Source organism: Rousettus aegyptiacus, unplaced genomic scaffold (assembly GCF_014176215.1).
Source record: "Rousettus aegyptiacus isolate mRouAeg1 unplaced genomic scaffold, mRouAeg1.p scaffold_m13_p_11, whole genome shotgun sequence".
In the NCBI taxonomy this organism is placed as follows: domain Eukaryota; kingdom Metazoa; phylum Chordata; class Mammalia; order Chiroptera; family Pteropodidae; genus Rousettus; species Rousettus aegyptiacus.
The window spans coordinates 23,190,863-23,210,674 of record NW_023416286.1 but is presented as its reverse complement, the minus strand read 5'-3'; the positions used below and the strand labels follow the sequence as shown (position 1 = coordinate 23,210,674).

The 19,812-nt window shown below is 32.3% G+C and overlaps 2 pseudogenes; one reads left to right on the top strand and one right to left on the bottom strand.

Moving 5' to 3' along the window:
• Positions 1–498: 498 nt before the first annotated feature.
• LOC118609498 lies at positions 499–617 on the bottom strand (annotated as a pseudogene).
• Positions 618–8,746: 8,129 nt separating this feature from the next.
• On the top strand, positions 8,747–9,061 carry LOC107502699 (annotated as a pseudogene).
• The last annotated feature ends 10,751 nt before the right edge of the window (positions 9,062–19,812 follow it).

The window sequence follows — 19,812 nt, the reverse complement described above, 5'->3', positions numbered from 1 at the left end:
TAACTTTGATTTTCTGACATTATCAAAAAGATTTTTAAATTTATTTAAAATGAACAATAAAGACTCTGTCATAAAATAGTGTGGTTGAGGCACCAGTAAAGACATTTTCATTGGTTACACATGTTTTTTTTTGTTAATGATGCCATATTATTTATATATTGTGGTTTTTTAAATGAATCTTGTTAAAATGTTTGCCAATTCCTCAAATAAATAAAAGTTTGTTTTTTTAAACAAGAAATTTTTGTTTTTCCCAATTCAAACATGAAAATTTTAGTGAATTCTAATAAGTAATTAATTATTCCCTGAGACATACCAAGTTAGTTTTTAAATTGTTATTGATTTAAAAATGATATGTATAATGGAGTGATTTCTGGGACATGAATTATCATAAAAAATGTACATTTTTTTTTTCAGGCGAAGCAACCATTGGTTGACCTCACAGATTACAAGGACTTATCAGTTTACAATCCTTTATTTTTCAATTTAATTTTATTTTTACACCTACAGCACCTGGTCTTCCTAGGTGGTCTCCCATTCAAGTACTAACCAGGCCCAACCCTGCTTAGGTTCTGAGATCGGATGGGATTGGGCTTGTTCAGGGTAGCATGGCTGAAGATGTGTGTGTGTGTGTGTGTGTGTGTGTGTGTGTGTATATATATATTTTTTTTTTTAGGAAAAAAAATAACCGCTTCCACCTAAATATAGCATTCAGTGGAAAAAAAAAAAAAGAGAGAGAGACTGAACCGTTTATCTTTTGTTAATGCTATAAAGAAGGTGTGCTGAATGATTCTTACTTAGCAGACAAATATTCCGTAGTTCCATGTGAATATTTTTTCCTTTTAGCTCTCATGAACTGTCAAGTGTATATTCCATGATTTCATTCTGGAAGATACTCTATAGAACATAACTCAGTTTATTTGAAAATGACCTTTTGAGATTATTTTATTACAGAAGCAAAGAGAGAGAAAGCTAGATTTAAAAATGCTATTTAATACAATTTATAGATCCCATTCAACATTTTGAGGGTTATATATAGAATTTACACATTTTATAAATATACCAGAAAATTTGTTTTAAAGATTTTATCAATTCGAAGCATACTTATTGAGGCCTTTGGGATATGCATTGTGAAAAAAAACTCCTGGTCTTGTAAAATTTATATTTAAGTTGGGGAAATGGATAATAAACAAGATAATAGACATTAAATTGTGTAGTATGGGGAAAGGTACTAAATGCTATGAAAGAAAGAAAATAAAAAGGAAAATAGGGGAGAATACAGTGGATTAGGAGCATAATTTTCCAAGAAAACAATTAAAACTTTTGTCTTAGGTTTGTTGCTTGCTTGATAAAATAAGTAAGATACAGTAGCTCAAAATCTAGTGATAGAAATAGTAGTGGTATATAAGGCAAAGAGTGATAAATAATGCAAAAGAGAAACAATTAAGTTTCTTTTTATGATTCTATGGTTTTAGTCTATTTTTTAACATTAAATCATTCTTTACTGAACACTTTCTCTATTCTAGGCCCTGCATGTGAACACAGTAAGAGGTTATAATCTCCTTCCAAAAGAGGTTATTAGATGATTCCTATTCCTTCTGTGCACGTTTTACAAGTAAATGTTGATAAATATAACATGTACATAAAGACTTAGATATAGAGATATGCATTGTAGCTGGTGTTTGCAGAGGCAGAAAACTGAAAACTGAGCGTTCATAAATGAAGAAACGGAATGTAAACTATAGCCATAACTGGAAATTATGCAGCAGGCAAAATATTGAGCTAAGATTATATATATTATCATGGAAAATACTTTAGAATACATTGTTAAGTTTGAGGAAAACAAGTTGCAAGGCAATATGTCTAGTAAAATAATATTAAAATATCAAGCAAATTCAAAAAAATCAAAACTATATATTTTGATAAGTACATATGTATGTATGAGAGATCATTTTATTTTTCCCGTTATCCCTCCATCTCTGTAAGACAATTATACATAAACATTCTTTTTTACATTATATGCTGACATTGTCATATACTAAATAGTTTTTTGTGTCTAAATATTCCTGGCCATTCTCTTGCTTGACCATGTAACATGAGTAATGAAATGTTAGTGGGCGTGATGCGAACAGAAGCTTTAAACGTGCTTGTGTGGTTTTGCCTGGTCTCTTACATGTCTACTATCTGCCATGAGAAAAATCAAGTCCTGGTCACTGATGGTCCAAGAGAGAAAATACTTACAATGAACCTAAATTGATCAATGGCCTGAAGCAGAGATGCTCAAGCTTCCCCTGAATCTCTTGATTAATAAAAATAAATGTTTTGAGCCACTGATTTTTGAGGTCATTTGTTATGAAGCATTATTGCAGCAATAGCTGACTACTACAGTGTGTCTGTATGTGAGTGCATAAAAAAGATCAGGAACAATAGTCACCAGACTATAATTTTTATTTCTTAGTACTAGCATTGAATGAAAAAAAGGAATTATAATTATTTTCTTTTATTGTTGAATTTATTTTAATTTTTGATTAGATAACACATTTTTTATGTTTCAAACATGAAAACAATATTAAAAGTATACACTAAGAAGATCGGCTCCCACTCTTTTCTCCATCTTCACTTTTGCAACCTATAGAATTAGTATCTTGTTTATCTCCTGAGAGTTCTTTATGCTAAATCAAGGAAAAGCAAACATATCCTCTTATTTTTCCCTTTTATTACCTATATTTTTTCTTTCACTAATATATCATAGAAATCTTGTCATTTCAGTACATGTACACCTTCCTCTTTTTTTAACTGCACAATGTCTATACTTATACATATACATTAGTATTTTATTTTGCAACTTGTATTCATTCAACTGTTGACTATTTGAGTTATTCTAGTTTTGACTATTAAAAATTTTGTTGCTGTGAACATTCTTATACATGTCTTTTGATGTACATATGTATACTTTATATTTACGTAGAAATAGAATTGCTGGGTTGTGAGTTATGTTTATTTAAGCCTTACTAGATATTGTTAAATAGTTCTCCAAAGTAATTTTACCATGTTATACTCACATCAACAATATACGAGATTTCTAATTGCTTCATATTCTTGCTAACTCTTTAATTTTAGCCTTTGTAAGTGGATGTTTAATGGTACCTCACAGTGGTTTTAATTTCCCTCCTGTCTAATTAGAACAGATGTTTATTGGACTTCTGAATATCCTCTTTTTTAAGTGACTGTTCATGTTGTTAGCTACTTTATCTCTTGGATTTTTTTTTTTCTGATTTATTTTTTAGGATTTTTAAAATATATTCTGGTTGAGTACTTTTTCAGTTATATGTGTTTTAATTATATTCTATCACATTACAGTTTGTCCCTTTGCATTCTTAGTGACACCTTCTGTTAAATAAAAAATCTTAATTTTTATGTGAACTGGTTAATTAATGTTTCCCAATATGACTACTGCTTCCCCCCCTTTATAGATTTTGCTTATCCAACGTTCCCAAAGATAAGAATTATTATGTTTTCTTTTAGAACTATGCTGTCCACATATAGCAACGAGCCACATAAAACTATTTAAACAAAATGAAATTAATTAAACTTAGATTACATTAAATTAAAATTTTATTCTCTTTGTTGCAGTAGTCACATTACAAATGCTCAACAGCCACAGGTGGTTCAGTGGCTAGCCTGCTGGACAAAGCAAATATAGAATATTTTTATTAGCACAGATATTTCTATTGGATCATGCTGTTCTAGAGAAGGTCTAGTGATTTACTGTTCACTTTCAGATCTATGCTCCATCTGGAATTATTTTCTTGAATTGAAGTATAATTGATGTGTAACATTATATTAGTTTTAATCGTGCAACATAATGATTTGATATTTATATATATCGTAAAATGATCACCACTATAAATCTAGTTAATATCTGTCACCATCTATAGTTATAAAGCTTTTTTTTTTATGATTCGACCTTTAAAGATCGACTCCCTTAATGACTTTCAAATATGTAATACGGTATTATTAACTATAGTCACCATGCCGTATATTACTTCCCCATAGCATATATTTTATAACAGGAATTAATTTTTGTGTAATATAACTATAGTAGTTAGCTTTTGTTGTGTAACGCAGGGGTCCTCCACCCCTGGGCCGTAGACTAGTACAGGTCCGTGGCCTGTTAGGAACCAGGCTGCACAGCAGGAGATGAATAACAGGTGAGAGAGCGAAGCTTCATCTGTGTTTGCAGCTGCTCCCCAGCGCTAGCATCACCACCTCGGCTCCACCTCAGATCGTCAGGCATTAGATTCTCATAGGAGCACCAGTTCCTGGGGGCAGAAAGTTTGGGGACCACAAATGTGACAAACCATTCTATAACGTAGTAGCTTAAAACAGCAGCCCTTTTATTTAGCTCACAATTCTGTAGCTGCTTGAGATGGTCAGGTTAGTTGGGGCTGCTCTTCTCCTGATACCTCGCCCTCCAATAGGCTAGTCCAGGCTTTTTCTCAAAATGGTTTTTGAGTTTCCAGTAACAAAAAGGGGCAAGTCTGAGTGTTCAAGTGCTTTTCAAGGCTCTGCTTGTATCATATTTGTTAATATCTCTTTGGTTAAATAAGTCATCAGATTCAAGAGGAGAAATAATTAGACTTCTTATGTGAGGAGAGGCACAGAGGATGTACTTAAAAGGATGGGAAGAATTTATGGTCATTTTTGTGACTTATCTCAGTGACATAGGGAAGAGTATTATTAAATTTTTCTGTATGGCTTCCAGTTGACCCTGTTACATTTATTGAAAAGACAATTTATTCCCCAATTAAACTGCAAAATTTATGCTTGAGCTATAAATTGGAAACTCTGAATTCATCTTTTTCATTTTCTATTTTCCACAGCACAATTAGGAGCAATCGGTCAATGCCATTATATTCCTTAGTTTGACCAAAATGTTCCAAAATTAAGAAAGTAAATGCATGGTCACCTAAAACTTTACCTTCTATAAATATTGGATTAGGAGGAGCCACTGCTGCTGTTTTGTATATTTCTGTTGCCACATCATGCTGTGGAATACCAGTGCTCTTTTAATCACTGGAAAAACTTATGAGTGCTTATGAATCTAATCAGATTAAAGACTAAATCCTAGAAAACCCACAACCAATTCAAAAAGCCCCTTCTGAAGATTTTGTTGTTTTAGAACCACTTATGGTAGTAAAATCTGTATCAGCCTGGGTTCAGGTATTCTTTCATCCCAGTAAGGTTTTCTCATTCTACTTTGAAATATTTATACTTTTCTATTATGCATCAATTTATTTATAATGCCTTGAGGGGCACCAATTAGACACATATTAGATCTCTCAGATGACTTTCTCTCTCTTTTTGTCTCATTTTTCTGTGCCTTTTAGTATGGTGTCTATTCTCACCTGTGCTCTTTGTAGTCTAATCTTCATTTCTGAGTGGGATTTATTTCTTCTCTGAGTTCTTTTATTTTTGCCTTTGCTCTTTCGAAATAGCTATAATTTTAGTCAGCTAGCTTTCTCTCTGTCTCTGTCTCTCTGTCTCTCTCTCTCTCTGTTTCTCTCTCTGTCTCTTTGTCTCTCTCTCTCGCTCTCTCTCTGTCTTTCCTTTCTCCTTCTCTCCCTCCCTTTCTTCCTTCTTCTTTCCTTTCTTCTTTCTTTCTTGTTTCTTCTTTATGTTCAGACCGTTATAATTCATCATTAACTTTTCGAAAATACTTTTTCTTGTGTTTCCTTCATGCGAAGGAAAGTTATATTGCTTTCCCCCCCCTCCCATCATTTTCTTATGGAATTCTATACATTTTTTCAATAAATAATTAACTACTTGACCAAAACAAACAAACAAACAACAAACGAACAAACAAAACAAAACGCAACTCATAGAAACAAGAGACTAAAGAGATGGTTACCCAAAAGGAATGGCTGGGGGCCAGATGTTTTTGGTGACAGATGATTACTAGAATGCGTGGGGTGATCACATTATAAGGTAGAAAAATGTGGAATCACTATATTACAACTCAGGTGTATGCACCTGAAGCTGATATAACCAATATAAGATTGTATACCAACAGTACTTAAATTATATAATTAATTTAAACAAAAATCAGTGAGGATATAAGAGATCTGAACCTGAGCAACACAGAACAAAATGGAACCAAACTAAACACTGCACCCCAAATCTTTGTATGGAGGGACATTATTTCACTCTCATCCATATTTTAGGAGATGGATTTTTCTTATTTAGCAGCAGAAGTTTCCAGGAGTGTGCATTTTGGGGAGTGGTGGGAAATACGTCAGAATCGATATCCTGGGATGACTTCTGTGTCATTTCAGCAAAGGTAATAATAACACATGGACTTTCTCAGTGGTCGCTTTTTCTTTTTCTTCACCTAGGCTCACAGCTTGAGCACAGGAGAATTTCTATCACCTGCGCTGAGCTTCTTAGATCTCTTCACATTCTTTGTCTTTCAAAATATTGGACTCACTTTTAGAAGTTGCATTTTGCCGAAGCTTTTCAAATCAAGCTTTTTCTCCCATTTTCCGCACACTGGGCACTTTCTGAATTTACTCTCTGCTCTTTCATAGTATTCTTACTATGATAGGGCCTTGTCACAGGTAGGGCCTTCTCTTTTTGGGTGGAAATATTTGTTTAAGGCTTCTGAGATCTTCCATCTTCAACTCTTCTGAACTTTATTCTTCTTCATGGCCTATCCTTGTGAGTGGTTTGTCTGTTTTGCCTTTGGTAGCAATTATTATTTGGAATGTGTGATCATTTCTGTCTCCTCATCTATGAAAATGTAGCTTACAAATACTTAAATACATTTTCATGTTGATATATATGTTATTCAAGTAGGAAAGTAGGAAGATGAAGAATTAAGCTGCTATTATATTTCTATAGGGACTAGTGCTCCCTATATTTGACTTTCACAGTAAGATTTAATCATATATTATTTCTACAATTGAACTAAGGAAAGGGGAAAAATAAATCACGTTTTTTCTTAAGTTTTTGTTTTTGAAAAGAAGCAGGCATGGTTATAGGTATGTTGTGATCTAGCCCCCACCTAAAGCTTTAAAGGAGCATTTGTGTTACAAACTGACAGGAATGTAAATTGATGTTCATTGCCCATAACACAGACTGTCCTTGTCCCCCTATGTGATTCCTGTTGTCATATAGTGATGTTTACCAAACTTCTCACAATTATTCTGATTAGTTTGGAGACAGTTCTAAATTATTTTACTTTAAAAAATCTCTTTAATTTAAAACTCTTAGTTCTACAACTTATTTTCTCTTATTTTTTATCTTTGGTATTTTTCAAAATAATTTATTTTTGTTTTCTTAAAATGTAACAGTTAACTTTTCTTTCATAGTAAAGTTTTTGGTTGCCTAGAACATTATGATATGATTTTGAGGAAAAGTATAAAAATTTTTCTTGCTTCAATTTCAAATTGACAAAATTCATAAGTTATTTTTTAAGTAATTTATGTTGTTTTTCAATGTAGAACCCAGATAGAAATCCAGTGATTAATCCCTGCCTTCTAACTGATGAATTCCTTCAGAGATCAAAGGATAACTTGTTAGCCACTTAGAAAATGCAACAGATGAGTTAAAGCCCATGCAGTCCTGAATTGTTCAGAAATTCCAAAGTTACTTGACAGATTTTGAACTAGGAAAAAGTTTTGAACATAGAGATAAATTTAAAGAACTAAACAAAAATTAGCTTCTTAAAGTCGTTACTGACAATGGCAAAACATTGGTTCATTAGATAGCCTGTGTGTGGCTTTTACTCAAAATGTAACAGCAGCTTTCATGATTACTTTGCAGCATCTTTACATTTTAGTAACTTTATTTTTCTAAAAACTAAACAGTCTTCATTTTTGCAAATAAAAACAGATGGATATTGATATCTGGTAAGTTCTCTATATTATATACTTTCAGAGCATCTTGTGTCTTTCTCCAGCACTTTACACAGTTTAAATGATTTAATTATTTTGAGTTTGTTGAAGATCTGTCTTTTCAGCTTTACCATTAGCTACACAGGAAAAGGCTGTGTCTTTTGTCGAAAATTATCTCCACTTCTTAGGACAGTGTCCAACACTCAGTAGATATTTATTAGTTAGCAGACATTGAGCTCAATGAAAGGGTGTTGAAATCTTTTCAGAATCTGTGGTTTAGGCACACGATAGAAAGCTTAGAGTTTAAAACTGCAAATAAGCACTGTAAGGTTTGCAGGTTTACTCGGACTCTTGTTCAAAGGCTTCAGCAGTAGGATTTCTGTGTAACTGCTAATAAATAGTAGTTACTATAAAACTACCTTTCTCCATAGTACACTTCTCTAATCTTGTTCTCTTCTAGGTTTTCACTCATATTACTTTGTTCTACTAGACTTGGAGTATCTTTAAGGCTAAGGCTTGGTATTCCCAGTAAGAACTCAAGAAAAACATATTTTGATTGACTGCTTGATTGAATGAATACAAACTTGCCATCCCATTATTAATACAAACGTCTTTACTGAGTGGACAAGATTTCTCAGCAAAAGTTACGTTCGATTTAAAGATATTTCCTCTAGTCCCCTTGGTGGAGAGAAATTATAGACTATTTACTATATTATAAAAATGTGACTTGGTTACAAATAGCACTAGCCAGGACTCAATATTCCAATAAGTGCTGTCACTATCTAAGGACTCTCCTTAAAAATGAACTAGTCTTGCCTTCCGCCGCCGTGGCAGCCATTGAGGAGCAAGCAGCCATGGCTCTGCGCTGTCCAATGTCCGGGGGCCTCACCAAGGTTTCCCAAGGTGACCAAGAATGTGAGCAAGCTGAGGCACAGCCGCCGCCGCGGGCGCCTCACCAAGCACCCAAAGTTCGTGTGGGACATGATCCGAGAGGTGTGTGGCTTTGCCGCTACGAGCAGCGCGCCGTGGAGCTGCTCAAGGTCTCCAAGGACAAGCGGGCCCTGAAATTCATCAAGAAAAGGGTGGGGACACACATCCACGCCAAGAGGAAGCGGGAGGAGCTGAGCAACGTCCTTGGGGACATGAGGAAGGCCGCAGCCAAGGACTGACCCCCTTGCTCCCCACACATAATACAACCTTTTCAGAAAGGGGCTCCTGTGCTGGCATTGGGGAGGTCACATCTAGGCCATCGTTTACTTGAGACCCCTTCCTGGAGCTCAGTGGAGGCACAGAAGTATGCAACAAACAGTACTGGAAATGGCATTTAATCATAATAAACAGTTCATATGCAAAACTAAACAAACAAACAAACAAATAAATAATAAATTAGTCTTAAATTTAAGCCCAAGTCTACCTAATGGTAATGTCTCAAATTTTGAGAATTAATGTTGATGGTTAGCTTCAGTAAAAGTAACTTGTTATGCTCTAACAAGGTTAATAATCTCATGAGAATCATAATCAGACTCTGAAGGGATTTTAAAAGACTTCTAAAATACATTTAATAATGACAATTCATTGAAATAAATGCAAGATATTTCCAGTTGAATACTTAAAGACAATTTGAATGATAAATCCTGTAGTACCTACCAATAAAATCTCATTATTGTATAAAATGTTTGTACAATACCTCGGAATTTTTAAAGTACATTTTCATGCTCCATCTCATGTAATCCTGAAAAACCATAAGTTATTTGGCATCTTTTTTATTTTATAGAATAAAGAACTGAAATACAGAGACATTAAGTGGTTACTTAGGATCTATTAGCTGTCAGTCTACAAATTTTACGGCCCAGAAAATTAAGATGCTGCATTTTGTGTTTGCATAGGTGTCTTTCCCATATGAACAGCACAGGTTAGGATAGTTTGTTTTCCTACATGTATGGAGATAAAAGCTAAGCACCATAAAGCATTGTCTCTATGAGCCCAAGGTGATGGAATCAGAGATAACTAGAACAAAGGAACAGATCTGGTTCAAGCCAGTGATTGAGTTCTCAAAGATGTCTGAAGATGCTTTTTTCAACTTAACTTCTTTAATCAGAATGAGTGTTTTAGTTACCGAATAATAGATTTTTAATGGTGTACATAATTGCAGGAGCGAAAAGTAAAAATACCAATATTTTCTGTTTCTCTAAGTTGACTGAAACATCTATTGTTTTCCTCAACCAGACTCTCTCTGATATATGCATGTATGTTACATAAAAATAAACAAGATAACTCTAACTAGATTCAGCATTTGCTTCTTATCTACCTAATTCTAAAATTTAATCTTGAATATTTTGCTTATTGAGAGTTTGGTGGGATGCTCAAAGATCTTCCATACAAATTTTGGATTTTAGTTTTGTTATAGCAGGATTTTACAATACAATATGCTTCCTTTTACCAACTACCTGACTTGAGAAAAAGGTTTGAAGGAGATAGTTCATCAGGGTCACAAGAGATTCCAAATGACCCTACAGGGCAGCTGCAGCCTTTGGATTACCAAAAGAAATAAACTTGTCTAAAAAAAATTCCCACTCATTATCTAAATTTAAGACATTGACAAGCATTTGACCTTGATGGTTCCAGTAAAATGTGATAGTAAACATATGAAGTTATATTTATTTTGTTTCTCTTCTTTCTCTATTAATCAAACTTAAAGGAACACCGAGGAAGATTAGAACTTTTTGATTTTGACATTCTCAGTGCTATCAAAAATGAAAAAGGGCGTTTGTTATTCATTTCATGCATCGATGCACTAATCTATTCATTATTTAAATTTATGTTCTTAAGCTGTAATAGAAGTAATGAACATTTTAGCATTATAATTTCTTTAATTCTCTGTATCCCTAGAAGAATAAATTGTAGAAGATGGTGCCAAATATATTACCTAGTTCAGATATGCCTAATTTATTGGAGAACTTGGAATAAAATGCAAAAGAAATATAAAATACTTAAGATATTTTGGGTAATATTTAGAATAAAACAATAGAATCAATGCTAATATTCGGATTTGACTAATTGGAAGTTAAATAATCTGCATAACTTCAAGATTTGTATTACCATCTCATTACCAATTAACTAAGCAAATATTGCACTACTGTTTGTCAAGCTTTGTTCCAGCCTCTTGATATTTGTAGGTTAATAAAAGTGACATAAATTCTGCTTTCCAGGCACTTACAGATAAAATGTATAAACTTTTATATTTCTTTATGCTGCATATAAAATGTATGTGTACATTTTATAGATATTATAACACTATATACAACGCTAGTGGTGTATCTAAAGGCTAAAGAACCATTGAAATGCACCATATTAAATCACGTGTTGGAGAATCTTTTATTTATTATGCAAAAAATATTTTGGAATTGCACTCAACATGGAAATGCTATATGAAAAAACTTTCATCATTGATCTTAATGATCAGATTAATCATGAGTTGTAAATTTTAAAAATGTAATAACCTGATATAGAAGACGGATGAGAAAAACTTAGTAACTGACATCTAAGCAGCACTAACCCATGTAATTGTTGCTATAATCATCAATAATGCAGTGCAGTTTTTTCCTGATGAAATAAATTTGTCTAGCCATAGAGGACTGGTGTGGCTTATAGTCTTTGGGATCTGCACATTCCATTTGGGTCGAGCAAGATGTCCTTGTAAGGATCTTCATCTATATAGGAAACTGGAAAAGGAGACAATTCCCACCTCCACTCCCCCAATCACCACCCCTGCCGCCCCTGTGCTTTTCTCATTGTGGTTTGAGAAGATCTGCGAAAAAAACCCAATATTTTCTTTAAATATAACACGTGAATTCATTAAACAACTTATATCTGTATTACATTGATTTTAAAAGCATTCTTGTACAATTTTATTACAAATTATACTTTTTCATTCATATTTATTAAATGACATTTATTTATGTTATTTTTTACATCTAGAAATATATTGAGTAAAACATTTTAGGTGAGTTTAAAAACACATAAAAAAGATTTTAAAATCTCTCTACATTGATAACTAAATAGATGTCAATGCTTATTCAAATGCTTGTATCTGATTGTTTAGACACACTGAGGCAACTTATCTTAGATAAAGTCATTCTAACAATCCTTTCAAACAGCTGCAATTCACCCAACTTAAGCATTTAATTAAAAAAAAAAAGACCTTATGTTCCTGTTGCTTTTATCCTAGAATGGGTGGGGGGAGGGAGGAGCAAACTAGAGAGTAAGCTTTTAAAAACAGACAAAATGATATTTTCCTTTAGAATGGGCAAGGGAAGTTTCATTGAAAGAAACACATCTCAGGTAAAGCTAGTTTTACTTTTATTCTTCATCTTTGACTGGAGAGAGGCTCATTGTGTGCCTTACACTTTTGTTCTGGGCACCTGAGCAGTGCACAATGTATCACTTATCAGTAGAACAAAAGACTCCTTCATCAGTCAAGCGCAGGGGAAGATGACAGCTGCAGACTCGGAGCCTCTCTAGGCAGCTACTTTGCTGAGACGAAACAGGAAATAGACTATTCATGTGGACTTTCATGTCTAACCCTATTTAATTCTACTCAAGTAAGATTAGCCTCTTTCAGAACATATTCATGTTTAATGGTAATCCTAGATGTTTGTTTCTTACGAGAGACTCGGTTCAGAAAACAGAAAACAAGTTGTATTATGTGGGTTTTGCAGTAGAAACAATAACTATTTTTATTTAGTCAAAAAATACTGCTATATATTTTAAACACCTTATATTTTGGAATAATATCTTTTATTAAAGATTATAATATAAAAATAATTTTTGAATGGAAGACCAAAGAAAATCAGGAAGATTTTGTGCTATTGATAGTTTAAATGAATATTAAAAGAATAATTTAATTATTCTGCAAAGACACAATATTAATTATAGTTTAATACTGAATATTAATCTTGCTATGAGTATATTTTTTCCTATTTATGTAAATATATTTACTTTTTTAGGATTCTAAGGTTGTATTTTTATTCCTCTTAGGCTTTAAAAAATTGGAAGTTCACTCGAATGCATAACCCTAAATTCTTGAGCAATTATGAAAGAAAAAACTGTTTTCTTAATATTTGAAAGATTTTTTAGTGGCTATGTAGGTTGCTCCATGTGAGAATAATTTACTACAAAATATTTCACATATACAAAGGTGGCAATGAGCGTATTTTCTTTCATTCAGTTTTTGTATCCCTGACATAAATATTTGAGTAATCATAAATTACAATAGCTATTATGATATTTATGCCACCATGTATGTCAAGACTGAAAACAGAATAATGTTATATATTTGAACTCGATTAATTGTATAACCTTATTAATTTGAGATGCTATTGAGGAAAAAAGTCTATATTTAAAAATTTAGGTAAATGGAAAAAAATTACAAACCACCTAAATTTCTAGCTTGTATCTTAGTGACAGTAAAGATATGTCATATAGAGAATCTTGTTTTAAAAAATAGTTGAGGATTGCTTCTATCAGTTTTTGTCAGTAAGTGCTTCTAAATACTTGAAAATAATTTCCTTCTTTCCCACAATTATCTCTTTATCTTCTACAATATTTATGCCACTGCTTTACATACTGGAATAGCTATAAATAAAACTAAATGATCTATTTTAAGTATGTTGATCATAAGTGCTGTGCATTATCTGTATTAATCAATTGAACCACTAAATAATTGAAATTAATTTTATCATGGTATAATTAAAAACTTAATTTTTGGATAAACCTAACCTTCCATTCAGTGTTCTTTCATTTGTGTCAGGTCAAAAAGTTGGTCCAACATTGAAAAAGTAGTACCTAAAATTTGTAATTGGTATGTTGGTTTTGTTATAATTTGGCACCTGATTATGTGTGTCTGTCTATCTATCTATATCTATCTATCTATCTATCTATCTATCTATCTATCTATCTATCATCTATCATCTGTCATCACCTACCTATCCATTTATGTATATTTATCATCTATTATCTAGATATATAGATTATATATATCTACATATCTAAATGCAGTTGTATATATACACAGATAACCCTGGTCCATATATCATGATTTTACAGAATGGTCTTACAGAACTCCAAGAAAAATACAACTTGTCTCTTTTAAAATATTCCTCTTTACTTTTCATAAGATTCTTGTTAAAATAAAAATGTTGAAGCAGTCAAAAAAGAACTTGAATTAAAAATCAAATTTTATTTTTTTTTAGTTGTGGACCTATTTACTTACTGCTGCTTTTCATGATATTTGGGTGTTATTATGTTATATTATTTCATGATCTGCCTGCCTTTAGTTCTTATCTCCTTTTGTTTAAAATTAGCCAATTCATCTGTCTTCGTAACTTACACAGTTGGATGTAGAAGTTAAGTAGGAATAATTTTTCACAGTAGTCCAAATATCTTTTGTTCTATTGCGTTTTTTGACTATTGAACTATATGTGCCTTGATCATGGAACAGTTGGAACCAATGTATGTCTTTCTTCAGTTTATTGTTTAAAAACTATTGACTAAAACTTGAGAAATTTCTGGGCTTTAGCTTCTTATTCTCTTCGCAAACCTCTTTCTTAACCTCATTACCTCCCCTGGAGTGGTTAGCAAAGTAGTTCACATTTTATGATGAAATATAGACTCCTGTTAAGAGTAAGAGTATGTATCGGTACCTTGAATGTTTGAATCATTCCATACGTCCCATTCCAAACATACCCCTATCTCAAAATACTTGGTTCATTCCATACTTGTTTAATTCTTCCTCAAAGGATGTTACTGATCATTAGACAAAATATTACTTTATTTAAAAAATTTTTGGCTACCAGAGGCTCATTTGTTTTCAAGATTATTCTTCCAGGAAAAACAATTTTTGTAAATCACATAGTCTGTTGTAAAAATAATGTGTTAATAAAAGAAGCTACCAGAGAATTACCCTCATTTATTGCTTCCTCTTCCTTTGCCTTTCTCAGAGTTGTTGATCTTCTGTAGAATTCTGCCTTGATATTCCCTGTTTTCTTATTTTTACTGTAAAAATGTATCCATCTTTTTAAACATGTGCATTATCCCATGCAGTAACATTCTATATCTGCATGTCTCCTCAGCCAAAATCTTGTCAAATTTTCTTGTTTTCATACACATTGGGAATTGAATATGCTTTAACAAATATGCCACTAATGAAAATCAAGTGCTCTGCCCCTCTCCCCGTTACTCAGATAGGTTGAAAATCATGGTTTATGTACTCTAAACTGTGCAATTTTATCTGTTCCAATGGCTTTAACTACAATCTTTATACCAAAAATCCCAAATTTGTTACTTATACTAAGATCAATATATTTCCCACTTTTAATTTCCTCCATTCATATCCAAATTATATACCACTTTAGGTTTAGCCTTTCTCTCACACTGTACATGCACGCATGTATGTGTGTGTACATACATGTTACCACTCTTCTAAGATAAACATTAGCATCATCTTTTATTCTCTTGTTCATGCTTCTTATTCACTTCATCACTTATTCCCGTTGAGTCTATTTCGACAATTACAATTCTCTTCTTCATTCCTCTTTATTTCTGTCATGTTTGGACTATTTTATTTGTTTCCTAATTCATCTTCTAATTGGCAATACTATAATTTTCCAGATATCCTACTTCTTCAGTTACTATTAGAATTACTTGCCAGCACCTACAACTGTATGAGCTGATTCCTTACAATCTTTCTTTCTCTCACCGTATATAATCTTATTTGTTCTGTTTCTCTGGAGAGCCCTGACCAACACACCCCCTACGCCTGTAATCACTGCAGGTTGCCACAAAATTGGGAATTATGTAGCATCTGTTCTTAGTCTTTTGCCAGGCCTGCATGAAGTGAATTGATATCTTAAGGACTATACACTTTTTTATTATTTCAGATAGATATAATGTAAGTACTAAGATTAAAAAGTACTATTCAAGTGTAAATTACATCATTTATATGAATCCTAAAATTTTCAATCTTTATTTAGACTCATGAGCCCTATTTTTTTATGATTTAACTTTTTAGAAAAATACTGAGCTAATAAATAGAATACAGAAGAAGTGATATGCTTTTTTTCCCCCCCTCATTAAAGAGCTAACATTTTTTATTGGTAGATCAAGGTCAATTAAGAAAAAAGACAAAATTAATGGCCACTACAATTAATAAAACAGGGACAGCAATTTTGAATTTAGGATTATCACTCCGGTTCCTAATATTTTAAAGGAATGTAGTTGTGCCTTTGTGTTAGTTTTATAGCTAGAAAATATTTCAAGGAGAAATCGAGTTCCAGAGAAGTAAAATGGAAAAGTAATGAAAACATGTTCCTATCTCAAACTTCTTGGTTCATTTCAAAAAAAATTTTTTTTTCCCCCATTAGTTGTAGGTATTTCAGTGGCATAACTACGTTTTAGTGAAAAGACCAGCAATGAAACAGCATTTCGTCTAATTTCACACTAAGGAACATGATCATTATACGTATACATATTTTTTCTTTTCTCTAGCTTATACCAATAGGAACGTAAGGATTACACAAAATAATTGCATAAATGGTTACTTCCTGACGATATAAAATGTCACTGAACACAATAGTAGGATCTTTCTCCAAATCACTGCTGACTTTTTGGTCTGACCTATGAGGGTAAATCACATAAGCTACTTAAATTGAAATTATAATCTTTGGAAATTAAAATGATGAAAACTTAAAGCTGGCTTGATGCCAAATTTTGATTTCCTGTTGTGCCTTTGGGGTGTAGTGTGGTGAATTTTGGAACATTGGTCTCTTTTTTGGTGTTCAGATGCTGTTTTGCAATTCACTCTAATTTAGCTACTGTCAGATTTTAATAGTCGACCAGGTTTTGGTCAGGTAATAAGTTTTAAGAAACATGACACTTTAGGATAATTTTTCCCTTCATTAGTAATGAGACTGTGTAGAGTAGAGGCTAAGAGCACAGATTTTTAGCAGAAGGAAGAGTGGGTTCAATTTCCAACTTCTCCTTTTATTAGTTCAGTGATCTGGGGAAAGTTAATTAGCATCTGGGTAAAAATTATGAATAAAGCTTATAGATACTCAGTACCTAGAACAAGGGCTGACACATAGTAAGCTGATGTACTATCATTTATATATGCAGTATGTCCTTGCTTAACATTGTTAATAGGTTCTGTGACTTTAAGAAAAATGTTGTGTAATGAAACCAGTTTGCCATAGGCTAATTGATATATACAAGTATTAAGTTCCTATGGTATCTTATTAATGTTACAGTGAAACAATGTGGAAAGAAACAACGTTTTTCGAGGATTTGATGTATGATCAGTATTATGACGATTTACCATCAATTCAAAGATTTCATAGAACACCACTATATTTATATTATTTCCTTTTGGATTATAACTTGTCTAAGAAATACAGTGACTAAACTACATAGTCAGGATTTGAATTCAGATATTCAGATGCCATTCCTCTTCCTCCATTTACTACATCTCCCTTGGGAAAACAATGGGAAGCCACACCTGAATTTGGATCAAAGAGTAATATGATTTCAATCTTTGCTTTAGGAAAAATCATATAGGGGAAGTATATAATGAGACTGGGAAGAAAAGAGGCTTTACCAGTATTACGGAGTCTTGAACTAAATTTCTGAGGTTGGCATTATAAAAAAACAGATTGCATGAAACACTTTTTGCAGTAGAATCTATAGAATTTGGAGACTGGGCTTGAAGGGCCAGAAAGAAAGAGAATTCAAGAATGACTTCAAACATTTAAGCTGGAATAATTGGACGGCGAAGCTACCAAAAAAGTATTCATTTTCAAAAGGATTGAGGAAATAAGTTAAGTCAATGAGACTAAGTCATGTCATTGCTTAGACGTTAGAATTATTATTTAGTGAGATATAAAAACCTTTATTTGGTCTGGACTATAATAACCCCTTTTTCAACTTTCATAACATTGTAACAGAATTAATAATTGAACTGCTCTTGTTGATTAAGATATGTTGCAAAATATTTGGGGAAAGGGAAATGATAATCTTTTTGGAGAACAAAATGTGTTCAATACAGAAATGGAAATTGTGGTAACTAAATACACATCCTATTTTCTGATAGGTGATATCATTTTGTGGATTGCTTTATTTATTTTTTTCCATATTGATTTCTATTACTCCTTTGTCATTTGTTTTTTATTTTGCCCTCGTGATAGTTTAAATCATTAAACTTGGTTAATTAATATGCTATATCTATACCTTAAAAATTTTTTTTACTATGAAAAGTGGATAATAGTATAATAAACCCCATACTCTCACAACTTGGCTTCAAAAATGATCAACTCTTTGTCAATCTTGTTCATCAATTGTCCATGTACTCCCTTGTCTCCTCAACTGGGTAATTTCAAATTTTATTCCATATATCATACCCAGCATATGGGTATGATACATACATTTGTTAAAGGTTAAGGTCTTTATTTTCTAAAGAATCACAGTGCCTTTATACATATTAAAAATGAATAATTTCTTAACATCGGTAAATATCCAGCTTTCTCATTACCCTAATAAGCAATTACTTATTCAGGTATTATTGAAGACCTCTATTAAAAGCTAACATTTAGCCTCTTATTTCTTGTTTTATTCTGACAATATTAGTAAGGTGATTTTCAAAATTAATAACCAATATCTCCAATAATAAATGGTATATTAAGCTCAATAAAAGAAGGAATTTTTGCATGTTTTGTTCATTAGTATGTCATCAGTTCTCAGAACATACCTCACACTCAATAAATAATTACTGGCTGAGTGGATAAATAATCTATCTTTTCACCATTTGTGCACTTTGTCTTTTTTTATCTCATAGTACTCTTATCTACACTAGGTTTTTCTATAGGTTATCCTTTCTCCTGCTGCTTTGATTCTTTTGACTTTATTGTTTTAGTTATTGTATGTTTATAATGTTTTAGCTTTGGTTAACTTTCCTACTTCTTTTTCCTCTTGTAAAAACAATTTAAATACTTTCAAATATATTTATTTTTAGGAAGAACTCTATTGCTATTCTGTGTTGTGAACATTGTGGTAAATGACAAATTAGTTTTTGATGAATTCAATTTTTATTAAGCAGTCTTACCAAATTAGCATGCCTTTCAATTTAATTCTTCTATGTCCATCAATATGATTTGTAGTCTTTTATCTAATTAAAAATTTTACGTATATAACCGTAATAACTTTTTCTCTTCATATACACTTATTTGTCATAGATAAAACCCTTTTCCATCATATAGCACCTAAAAAAAATAAAAGCAAATAATTTTAGTGCATTTGTAACAAAAATTATGAAATAATCTGGCCAGGTTGTGTTTAGTGTAAAAGTAGAATTATTCTGACACTTGTTAAAAATGATAAGAAAGACTATATTCAAGACTTTAACAAGAAAGAAGGACTATTGAAATAGGGGAAAGAGATGGAACTCAATTCTGAATTCAAGAATGAGTGGGGATTTACAGCCAAGGAGCAGAGTAAGAGGGTCAGTGGATGGAACGTTATTAAAAAGAGACATCAAAAACAAATGAATTCTTCCTAAACAAACCTAACAGATTTTTGCTAGTCAGACCAAGGACTTAGATGTCAAGGGTTGGGGATGAAGAATTTGATATCAAGAATGGAGGAATTCTCGCTAAATTGATTTAACAGGATTCTTGCTAAAAACAGCCAAGGCCTATCCAAGAATAAGGCTTGGAGGAGCCTGATGACAGTTTAGTTAAGGAGGAAGTCTGTCATTAGCTTCTTTTCTCTGTCTCTCTCGTTCTTTGTCTTTTTCCTAAAGTTTATTGAAACTCCATATTTCTTCTCAGTTTTCAACCAAGAGTCTTTCTTTATTTCGAGAAATTCTTTCTCTTAA